Below are 7,933 nucleotides of genomic sequence, written 5' to 3' on the forward strand. Positions count from 1 at the left end.
CTCAGCATAGTGAAGTAAATCATAAAGATAAGTTGAAAGTTGAAGACAAATCAATATGCGAAGATATTCAACAATAACGCCATGAGTGAAACACTTCAAACTAAGAAATTTGGTGGTGGCGTTACCCACCATATAGGAAGTATTAGACCCAGACACGGCGCACAATTATCGTGGCGCTCCGAAGTCAAATTCCACTTTAATGTATTCACACTCAGAATGTAAGTCTTCATTGATTGAAGATATACGTTACTTCGTGTGTTAAACATCTAAGTCATCAACATGCATAAGTGTTAGGATGTGTGCCTGATCACAGGACATTTGAGGATTCCAAGATATTTAGCTCACACCGTAACTTGCAAAACCTTTTCTCATCCAAGGGCTTTGTGAAGATATCTGCCAGTTGCTCTTCAGTGTTGACGTGAATGATGTCAATATCTTTCTTCATGACATGATCTTTGAGAAAATGATGACGAATTTCAATGTGCTTTGTCTTCGAGTGCTGAACTGGATTGTTGGCAATCTTGATGGCGCTTTCGTTGTCGCAGAAGAGAGGGACTTGCTTCAGATTGATGCCATAGTCCTTGAGAGTTTGCTTCATCCACAGAAGCTGAGCACAACAAGATCCAGCAGCAATGTATTCAGATTCAGCAGTTGAGAGTGATACACAGTTTTGCTTCTTTGAAGACCAACAGACAAGTGATCGTCCCAAACAGTGACATGTTCCTGATGTTGACTTGCGATCCACCTTGTCACCAGCATAATCAGCATCCGAGAATCCAACCAGATCAAATCTTGAGCCCGTTGGATACCATAATCCGAGTGTTGGGGTGTAAGCCAAATATCTAAGAATTCGCTTCACAGCTAAGTGATGCGATTCCTTTGGTGCCGCTTGGAATCGAGCACACATGCAAACACTAAGCATAATATCTGGCCTAGATGCACATAGGTAAAGTAAAGAACCAATCATGGAGCGGTATACCTTTTGATCGAACTCTTTACCATTGTCGTCGGGACCAAGATGATGTTTGGCTGGCATTGGCGTCGTGTAACCTTTGCAATCTTGTATGCCGAACTTCTTCAGGCAGTCTTTGAGATATTTTTCTTGAGATATGAAGATGCCATTTCTTTGCTGACGAATTTGAAGACCAAGGAAGAACTTCAGCTCACCCAGCATGGACATCTGATATTGCTCTTGCATCATGTATCCAAACTCATCACTATACTTCTGGTTGGTGCAGCCGAAGATTATGTCATCCACATATATTTGGCACACAAATAGTTCACCATCATATGTCTTCGTGAAGAGTCTGGGATCAAGGGATCCAGGTTTGAAGCCTTTGCTCTTCAGGAAGTCTTTGATCGTATCATACTAAGCCCGAGGAGCTTGTTTGAGGCCATATAGTGCTTTGTTTAGTTTGTACCCCATATCAGGATGTTTTGGATCTTCAAAGCCAGGTGGTTGAGCAACATACACTTCTTCTTCAATCTTGCCACTGAGGAAAGCACTTTTCACATCCATTTGATATAGCAAGATGTTGTGGTGATTAGCATAGGCTAGCAGTATGCGAATAGCTTCAAGCCGAGCCACAGGAGCAAAAGTTTCATCGAAGTCGATTCCTTCAACTTGAGTATATCCTTGTGCTACTAGACGAGCTTTGTTTCTGATGACTTGACCATGCTCATCTTGCTTGTTCCGGTATATCCATTTAGTGCCAATAATGTTATGCTTGCGAGGGTCAGGGCGCTTGACAAGTTCCCAAACATTATTCAGCTTGAACTGTTGAAGTTCTTCTTGCATGGCTTGAATCCATTTAGGTTCCATAAAGGCTTCAGCAACTTTCTTGGGTTCAGATATTGATACAAATGAAAAATGCCCACAGAAATTTGCTAACTGTGTTGCTCTTGAGCGAGTAAGTGGACCAGGTGCATTGATGCTATCAATTATCTTCTCAATTTGTACTTCATTTGCAACACGAGGATGAACTGGACGAAGACCTTGCTCATGCAGATCATTGTCATCGTTGGAAGGATTGTCTTCGGTCTGAGCATTGTCTTCAGGTTGGCTTGGTGCAGAAATGATAAGTTCCTCTTCAGGCTGTGCTTCAGAAGGCATGATTTCACCAGTTCCCATCAGCTTGATAGATTCGCTGGGAGGAGCTTCATCTAATGTGCTTGGCAGGAGCTCTTGTTGTGAACCATTGGTTTCATCAAATCGCACATCCACAGTTTCAACGATTTTGTAGTGAAAGAGGTTGAAGACTCTGTAAGAGTGTGAATCCTTTCCATAGCCAAGCATGAAGCCTTCGTGAGCTTTGGGTTCAAATTTTGACTTGTGATGGGGATCCTTGATCCAGCATCTAGCACCAAAAACTCTGAAGTAGTTGACATTTGGCTTCTTGCCAGTAAGGAGCTCATAGGATGTTTTGCCCAGAAGCTTATGGATGTAGACACGGTTGATGATGTGACAAGCTGTATCAATAGCTTCAGGCCAGAACTTTCTTGGTGTCTTGTACTCGTCGAGCATTGTTCGAGCCATCTCAATGAGAGTTCTGTTCTTGCGCTCAACAATGCCATTTTGCTGAGGTGTATATGGAGCATAAAATTCATGAGTGATTCCTATTGTATCTAGAAAAGATCAAGGCCGGTGTTCTTGAATTCAGTGTCGTTATCACTTCTGATATGCTTGATGTTGACGCCATAATTGTTCATTGCACGATTGGCGAATCGTCTGAAGACATCTTGTACTTCAGTCTTGTAGAGAATTATGTGCACCCATGTATATCTTGAGTAGTCATCAACGATGACGAAGCCATAGAGACACGCCGTTTTTGTGAGGGTAGAGTAGTGAGTAGGGCCAAATAAGTCCATGTGCAACAGCTCAAAGGGTTGAGATGTCGTCATGATTGTCTTCGAGGGGCGCTTGGCCCTCTTCATCTTTCCAACTTCGCAGGCACCACACAGATGATCTTTCTTGAACTTGAAACCTTCGATGCCTATGACATGCTTCTTCTTGACAAGTGTGTGTAAGTTCCTCATGCCAGCATGCCCCAGCCTTCGATGCCAGAGCCAGCATTCTGAAGCTTTTGCAAGAAGACATACGACAAGCTGTGGACCTGCTGAGAAATCTACCATGTATAGATCACCTTTCCTATACCCTTCAAAGACTAGAGACTTGTCAGATTCCATTAGTACAAGGCAACGATATTTTCCAAATATCACAATCATGTTTAAGTCACAAAGCATTGAGACAGACATTAAGTTGAATCCAAGGGATTCAACAAGCATCACTTTATCCATGTGTTGATCCTTTGAGATTGCAACTCTACCTAGACCCAATACCTTGCCTTTACCAGTGTCAGCAAATTTGATTTGACTCTTGTCGGATGGACGTAAGGTTGAGTCCATGAGAAGACTTCGATCACCAGTCATATGATTAGTGCATCCGCTGTCCATAATCCATTCTGAAGCATGAGGTGTCATACCCTACAGTGCAGTTAGGAGGATAGGCTTCACAAGGTATGTTGTGAAGCATAAGCATTTGACACACACTTGGATTATCACAGCTTAGATGAAAGTTAGCACACAGTATGACAGGTAAGCGATTCATATGTGGAATACATAGTAAGTCATTTTATCATGCGTCCCTTTGTGTTTTAGGTCCCCAGCAATAATATCGGACGCCTTTGATTACTGGCTGGAGACCATATTCTGCAAAAGAGAGTTAATTCTTCTCCACCACCCACATCTTCAGGGGTGGCTTAGAAGCAATGAGTCTAAGTGCAGCATCTGAGAATTTCGGCTTTGGAGCCCTAGCAAATAGCCTTGCAGGAGATGAATGATACTCATATGAATAAGCAGAAAAGTTCTTAGTACTATGAACATAGCGGTTTGAAGACACGCGCTCATATTCATAAGTTTGAGTACGATTTCCCTACAGAACATTGGCGTTAGGGTGACTCCGGTGAGTCCTGTTTCCATATGAAGCCGATGGACCATGTGACGCCTTTGGTCTGGGGTTTGTCTTCTTCCCTGGTGGTGTCATGACAACATTCACAAGAAGATTCTCAAGACAGCTTTTAGGAACCCAGATCTTCTTCATTGGCGGTCCATTCCTGCAGTTAGTACCAATATACCTGGCAAACACTTCACCATTCTGATTTTTGAACAGTTTATAGTTTGCATCAAAGGATTCATCAATGATAATAGGATTAGCACAGGTAAAGCCAGATAGAGTGGATGGATCCACTAAAGGTTCCTTTGCAGCAACCCATGTGGTTTTGGGATACTGCTCAGGCTTCCAGTAGGAACCATCAGCATTCATTTTCCTCTCGAACCCAACACCCTCTTTCCTAGGGTTTCGGTTCAGAATTTGCTTTTTGAGGACATCGCAAAGTGTCTGATGCCCTTTCAGACTTTTATACATCCCTGTTTCAAGCAATGTCTTCAACCTAGCATTTTCATCAACAATAGCAGTGGTATCCTCAGAAGAGGGGTTAGTTACCACATCAGTAGTTGAAGACAGAGCAACAATAGCAGTAGTGGAACATTCAGCAACAGAGCCAGTGTTATCACGCTCAATGCATTTTAAGCATGGTGGTTCAAATCCTAACTGTGTAACACTGATTTGTTGAGCAAGTAATGAATCGTGCTTCTTCAGAAGAGCTTCATAATCCACTCTTATCTTTTCAAGATCTTGCTCTCTTTGAAAACATTAAGAAGAAAGTTTCTCATGATCAGATAAGAGAGCATTATGTTGATCTTGAAGGGCGTCAAACTTGGAATGCAGTCTCTGAAGACTCTCAGCCAAAGCTTTTGACTGATCCATTTCTTCGCCCAACATATCATCACTCTTACTAAGCATGTTTTGAATCTTTTCCAAAGCTCTTTGTTGTTTAGTGGCAAGGGAAGCAAGTTTGACATAGCTGGTGCCAAATTCATCACCTGATTCATCATCACTGGTTTCAGAGAGGTAGCATTCAGTTACCTTAGCACCCCCTGCCATGAGGCATGGTGAAGATGAAGACGATTCAGGTGGAAAGGTCATCTCTTTAAGAGACTCCTTGTAGTCATCAAGCCAAGGATCGTGACGATTAAGATGACTTTCATAGACTTCAGAAAGCCGGTCCCAGATTAGCTTCGCGTGATTGAGGTGAATGACGTTCCTGAACTAATTTCGGGACAGGCAGGAGCAGATGACATCCTTTGTTGTGAGGTTCAGTAGAGTGTACTTGCAAATGTCATCAGCCTCTGCCATCTTGCATAGATTGGTAAGACCAATCTCAGTGACGGTCCACAGTTTGCTGTCCATAGCCATGAGTCGCTTCTTCATCATGGCTTTCCATCGAGGATATTCATGACCGTCAAAGGTGGGGCAAGATACATTCCTCAATCCTGCAGTCGACATAGCTAAACTCCAGGTGGTTAAACCGAATCACACAGAACAAGGGAGTACCTTGCTCTGATACCAATTGAAAGTGCTAGTTATCGACTAGAAGGGGGGTGAATAGGCGATTTTTATCAAAGTCTTCAAAACATGGAAGTTTCAAAGAAAAACAATAGAAATGGCCTAATTGATATGCAGCGGAAGATAAACTACACAAAGCAAGCCATAGTCAAGTATGCAATAGTGGTAACGTACGAAGACTAATAGCAGCTAGGTAGTAAGGATCAGGATGGAAGATAGTATGAAGCCAATCAACAATAGTAGTCAAGCAATGAAGTCAAACAGATAAGACAGATAAGCAATGACTTCACGAAGACAAACTCAAAGTAAGGGAGGGAAGGGATAGAACCAGTCACTTGTTGAAGACACAGGATTTGTTGGACCAGTTCCAGTTGCTGTGACAACTGTACGTCTGGTTAGGGAGGCTGAGATTCAACTCAGAAGACCGCGTCTTCACCTTATTCCCCTTGATCTAAGGACACACAGTCCTCGCCCAATCACTCTGGTAAGTCTTCAAGGTAGACTTCCGAACCTTCACAGACTTCGTTCACCCGGTGATCCACAATGACTCTTGGATGCTCAGAACACGACGCCTAACTGGCTGGAGGATACACAGTCCTCAAGTGTAATAAGTCTTCAGGTCACACAGACAGAAAGACTTCAGTGATGCCTAACACTCTTTGGCTCTGGGTGTTTGGGCTTTGTCCTCGCAAGGATTTCTCTCTCAAAGGCTTCGAGGTGGGTTGCTCTCAAAACGACAAAAGCCGTAAACTAACTCTGAGCAGCCACCAATTTATGGTGTAGGGGGTGGGATATTTATAGCCACAAGGCAACCCGACCTGATATGTCCGAAATGACCCTGGGTCACTAAGGAACTGACACGTGTTCCAACGGTCAGATTTCAAACACACACAGCAACTTTACTTGGGCTACAAGCAAAGCTGACTCATCCAGCTCTGGATAAGATTTGCTCTCATTGTCTTCGCTCAAAGACATAGGATTTGGGTTGAGCATCACTTCAGTCACTCTGACTTAGTTCACTTGGACCCCACTTAACAGTACGGTGGTCCCTATGACTCAACAAAGAAGAGAAGGAAACAACGAAACAACTCAGTCTTCGCGCTCCATAGTCTTCACTCAATGTCTTCTCATGTCATAGACTTCAGTGTGAATATCTTCACACACCACCATTGTCTTCAATGTCTTCATACATTTTTAGGGGTCATCTCCGGTAGGTAAACCGAATCAATGAGGGACACTACCTGCGTTATCCTGCAATTCTCACAAACGCATTAGTCCCTCAACCAACTTTGTCGTCAATACTCCAAAACCAACTAGGGGTTCCACTAGATGCACTTACAGGTGTCATGCATGTATCCTCCCAACAAGGATTCAGTACAGGAATGACAAAGATGAAACCCAGTTCAACACCTTTCTCGGCCATTTATCTATAAGAATGGTAAAGTATGGAAATTAGTAAAATCGTCTTGGTTTGTCCCATACTTTCTAGGTTGCTGGTAATGAGACTCCCATAATTTCCAATAGATGAGGTTCAAGTTCGATAGCCAAGATGATGCAACCACACAAGCATGCACCCGTGTTTTCAAGTCTGCTCTGAGACAGTATTGGTATAACTTGAGGAAAACTCACTTTGAAGGCAAGGCTAACCGTGAACTTGCCCAAACATCTCCAGTGGAAAATATATCGGATGAAGACTCGAGAGGCCTTGTTAAACACTCATCTGATCCAAAGTATCAAGTATATATATGTGATCAGATCTGTCAGATTTAGGGATCCGCAAACCCTTGAGAGGTTTGAACTCTGGGGTGCGTGCGGAGATCTCTACCTGCCCAGCCTGCCTACTCGCAATCCTCCTAAGCCTAGCGCGTCGAGCTCAAAGAGACACAAAGACACAATGATTTATACTGGTTCGGGCCACCGTCGTGGTGTAGTACCCTAATCAAGTGTGGTGTGGTGGATTGCCTCGAAGGCTATGGATGAACTGGTACAGTGGATGAACAAGCCTCAGCAGGTGAGGTGTTCTTGAGCTGGTGTGGTGTATGCTCGCTCTACTTGTTCTTATCCCGTCCCCTTCCTATGGTGGTGGCTAGTCCTATTTATAGCGGCCTTGGTCCTCTTCCCAAATATGAGCGAGAAGGGATCCCACAACGGCAGGATTTGAAAGGGGACAAGTAGTACAGTCTATCCTGACAAAAGTAGTCTTCGCCTGCGAAAAGCCTTTGGTTGTGACGCTGCGGTAGGCTCGTCGATGACCTCCATCCTGCCGTCCTGGCGGTCTTGGTCTCGTTGCATCGGAATGGAAACCTTTGGCTGATTCCTCGGGACTCTGCGTCTATGCCCCGCTTCCTTTGCACCGAAGTGGAAACCTGCGCTCTGCGCCCGCCTGGCGCCCTCTTGGCCTTGGTCTTCATGGCTCACGTCAGCTGAGCCTCGTGAGGTAGCTTGCATAGAACTCCCCGCCCCTCAGGA

This window comes from Triticum aestivum, chromosome 2B, assembly GCF_018294505.1.
Source record: "Triticum aestivum cultivar Chinese Spring chromosome 2B, IWGSC CS RefSeq v2.1, whole genome shotgun sequence".
Lineage (NCBI taxonomy): Eukaryota > Viridiplantae > Streptophyta > Magnoliopsida > Poales > Poaceae > Triticum > Triticum aestivum.